Genomic DNA, 4253 nt, shown 5'->3' with positions numbered 1-4253 from the left:
GGATCACAGAGGATAATATTACATTTACTCTCCCCCCAAAAATGCAGGTTTATTAGGTGCACATGTGCAATGCAATGTAATCTGATACAATCTCCCTGCAAAAAGCAATTCTACACGTCGTTTGTAATGTTAGACTTTGGAGATTAGTTTAGTTTTGTATTGCATATGAATGACGTTGAACCATATCTGTACAAATATGATAAATATAACAGGTTTAAGTACTATTACTTAAGAGATTTACAAAAAAAAGGCTTTTATCCAGACCATAGCTTTATTATAGCTGTACAGTATATCTCCTCTATCTGACACATTGTTGTATGTATGATCTAGCTGTCTATGTATAAATGTTATTACAGTTCAAACTCCCAAGTAATGCTGGAGTTAAAGGAGCGACAGATGAGGGTGAGTTTCAGGAAAATGACATTTCAATTTTTTTATCCTACATCACAGAGAGTGAGAAATAGAGACACTCCCACACTGTCCAACACTAAAACCCAGAAGAAAAACATGCAGTCTGATGACATTGGACCTGTGATGTGTGACATTGCTGAGAATTAAAGTGGAAATGGGTGAAAACACAAGAAATACATACATATGGAAAAAATGCATCAGAGCGATTTAATCCCGAATAAAAACTTTTGACTATTCTCATTCTTTGTCTATACAATAATACTTTTTTTGAGCACAAGGATTCTGTCACTATCATCATATTTTTTTTCTTCTTTTGGCATTCAGCAGAAAACCCACAAGCACAGACTCATATTATAAATGGCCAGTCTTTGTAATCAAAGTATCCTCCGTGGACATTTGACAGAGAGGTGAGTGGCTGCTTCATCCCTTCGTGGGAGGATCATCTTGGACAGATAAAAAGAGAAGGTAATCCTCTTGTTTGTCCACTGCAGGGTGTGATAGGTGGGTCCCTAATGATCCATCCAGAACCCTCATAGTCCTCATCCACCACCCACTGCTTCTCAAGCCTCTGTCCCCTTTTCTGCGATGTGTCTGTCTTTGCTTTACACTGTCGTCATCCTCTCCGCCCGCCGACCTGCAAGGTGGACTCTCTCAATTCCAGGATCTTTTACCTTGAAGAAAAGAAAAAAGAAATTGTAGGAGATTTGTTTTATAACAACTTTAAAACTTGTTCTCCCCACTGTCCCAACTTTGAGAATCTTTTAACACAACTATATTTTTCTTTAGAAGCACTTCCAGCCACTGACTTTAACCACACACGTGGTTGTCAAGCTCGAATCCCCATGCTCGTAAATTGGCTAGCAGGCTGGCTAGAGAGGCATTTGTTTAACCCATTAACTTAACCAGAGACTTTCTCATGATGTGTATGTGTGAACATTTTCAGTTTCTCATTAATATTCATGGTGACTTGTTGACAAGAAGCAAAACAATAGAATGCAGAACACAGAGCATTTTCCTCTGGAGGAGTAAAAACAATTTCTCCCATTATTTCTATTCAAGCATAATGAATCTACAGCTGTATTTAACATGGATATATAAAACTAATTAATTCGGGTATGTCAACCAAAATAAAGGCAGCGGAATGTAACTGACCTGCAGGTACAGGAACCGTCCCAGTCTGCTTCTGCTTGGTCTGTCCGGCCCCACGGCAGGAATGACAGGGAGTGGAAATGACTGTGCCTTTGCCTCCACAGCGGCGACATGAGGAGCGCATCACAAACGGACCCGTATTCACTGTCTCCTGCAGGTGGGGACGATACTGCGACACACATGTGAACACTTTTACGAGTGGCGGCGTATCAGAGCTCTCACCATGCCGGACCCGTTGCAGTAGTGGCAGTGCAGGACCTTGGTGCCTGGTTCGTGGCCCTTACCATCACAGCGCTGACAGGCTGTGTGTCCATTTGAACAGATACCTCTTTGTTGACTCCCCTTGCTGCCTGAGTGAAGGTCAGCTCTATGATGTACTGCGCCAAGACAACAAGAGAGAGTTAGAAATTCATTTATCTGCATTAAACACAGATAAAGAAATACCAAACGGAAAATCAGGGGCTCTCCTTGACTTTAGTCCTATTTTCCAGTGTCCTGCTAACCTCCTGTGTCTGATCGAACATGGCATTGAAGTCACCAAACCCTCGTCCTCGTGAGAGTTCCCCAAAGATCTTGCGGAAGAGCTCCTCTGGATTCACGTTGCTGGTCTGTCCAGTCCAGTAGTGGTGCCCTCCACCAGCCTGACCAGAGTCAAAGCCTGCTGAGCTGTACGTGTCGCACTGCTTCCTCTTTGTTTCATCACTGAGGATCTGAAACACGGGGACAAGTTTTAAACAGTGCATCGCAAAGGAAAACGCATCATTGCAGGAACAACCAATAAAGAGTGAGAACAAACCCGTAAGCTTCAGCCAGCTGAGCAAATCTTTCCCTGGCTTTTGGGTCCTCTTTGGTACTTTTTGGCCATCTGAGGAGCAACAAACACACCGTCAACTACTGTGAGGATTGGTCAGCTGAGAACCAGAGCAAACTTTGGACATGTGTCGGGCAGGAACGGCCCTGGTAGCAGGCTTTCTTGATCTCTTTCTGGGTTGCTGTGCGAGGAACCTCCAGGATCTGATAGAAGTCCTGCTTGCTGCTCGCAGGAGAACTCGTGTGAAAGTAGTGTGAGACCTGAAAAGAATATCAACAGAGTTAGAGGCTTCAATTGTTGCCTGGTAATATCAGACCCGGGGCCGCCCATCAAATAACAAAAATGGGTGGTTAGTTTTTTCCTCTCTGTTCACTGTTATTAGTATTTTGAATATGAATATCTGCCTTATGTTCAGTTATTATTGCGTCTGTGTCTTGCTCCATCATTGTTGTCATCACGATATGTTTGATTTGAAAAGTGTCGTCCTGTTGTTGTTGTTTGTAAGTCCTGTCAGTTCTAACATAAACATCATTAACCACAGAAAATAGAGGAGAAGACCTGTTTAATCATGACTTGATAAATGACAACACATTGAAATGTGGTTGTTTAGCAGGTCTGCTTTGTTTTTATTGTTGGTGAGTGAATATCAAAAGCAAAAACAAATGTGAGCAATGTCTGTCTGACAGGTCAAATTCAACCTGATGACTGCAGATCCCAGTTAACAACACTGATCTCTCGTGATCTGCTCGAGAATGAAGCTAAAACGTTTGAGTTACAATGTCTTCGTATGTTTAGAGCTTATTGTTACTGTCTTGAACTGCGTCACATGCATAAAGTTGTAGAAAACTAGCCTATCCCAGCCCATAAGGCGAATGCACCACTCACCTGACAGCCCTCTCGATGTCACGGCTCTCCCTGCAGCGCCGCCCGCCCGCCACACTGTATCCGCGCCCACGGTGGAGACAACGCGGACTCCTCCGTGACCTGCGCCCGCTGCGGCCTCAGTAGGTGCTGCTCCCTATGGCTGCTCCTATTCTCTGTGTGCATCAACCTAACCTGACGTGGTTGTTAATCCAGTAACATGATTGTTTACGCGCGGCTCTGTTCTCATTGTGTTCAACTGTTTGTGTTGTGTGTCAAAACATGGATGGATTTCTTATATTTCTATCGAGGGAAAGTTGTTTTGCGTTAATTATCGTTTTATCGCCCAGCCCTTTACTGATGTTGGCTTGGCTGTATTGATTATTAACTGCATTTGTCTTGGCCTTTTTGTGATCGTTTTTTTTACACGAGTTTGGTAAATGATGATGATACTGTGAGTACGCAACTACATCGATAACAATACATATGCATGTGTGTTTGTGCTGGCACGTGTTCGAGGAGTTGGAAGAGATGGGGAGAACCATCCAGGAGGATGTTGTAGATGCTGGCTTGCCTGTCCACGGAGACACAGGTGGTGACATCAGCAAATGTCCCTACTCTGCTGCCAAAATGAGTAGGTTTTCATACTTCTCTTTGTATGCATCATGCTGCTATGAGGAACTGTTGTGAGGTTGTTGTTGTTGTCAAGGTTTGTTTTTCTCTTTTTGTGTTTCAAAAAGAGAGCGGGAGGAGAAACATTGAGGGAAGGTGAATAAGGAGATTGAGACCATTCCATAGTTTAATACAAACATTCTTTAGGGATCGAAGCTAATTCAATATTGCACATTGCTAAAGAGGGAATCTGACAGGAAAAATACTTGGTTTTATTGGACTATTAGCACATCAACTCCATCCATCTCTCATGCTATGCCTTGATGTGTTGTTTCTCTGCTTCCTTTGGACTATCCCTCCATGTTGCAACCACACACACACACACACACACACACACTCATGCATGAGC

General features: G+C 43.1%; 1 pseudogene; it reads right to left on the bottom strand.

Annotated features, from left to right (window-relative positions):
• Window positions 1-297: 297 nt before the first annotated feature.
• Window positions 298-3236, bottom strand: LOC128425238 (dnaJ homolog subfamily A member 3, mitochondrial-like; annotated as a pseudogene).
• Between the last annotated feature and the right edge of the window lie 1017 nt (window positions 3237-4253).

Source organism: Pleuronectes platessa, chromosome 19 (genome assembly GCF_947347685.1).
Source record: "Pleuronectes platessa chromosome 19, fPlePla1.1, whole genome shotgun sequence".
Classification (NCBI taxonomy): Eukaryota; Metazoa; Chordata; class Actinopteri; order Pleuronectiformes; family Pleuronectidae; genus Pleuronectes; species Pleuronectes platessa.
The sequence above is the reverse complement of the archived record's forward strand: the minus strand, read 5'-3'. Positions and strand labels throughout refer to the sequence as shown.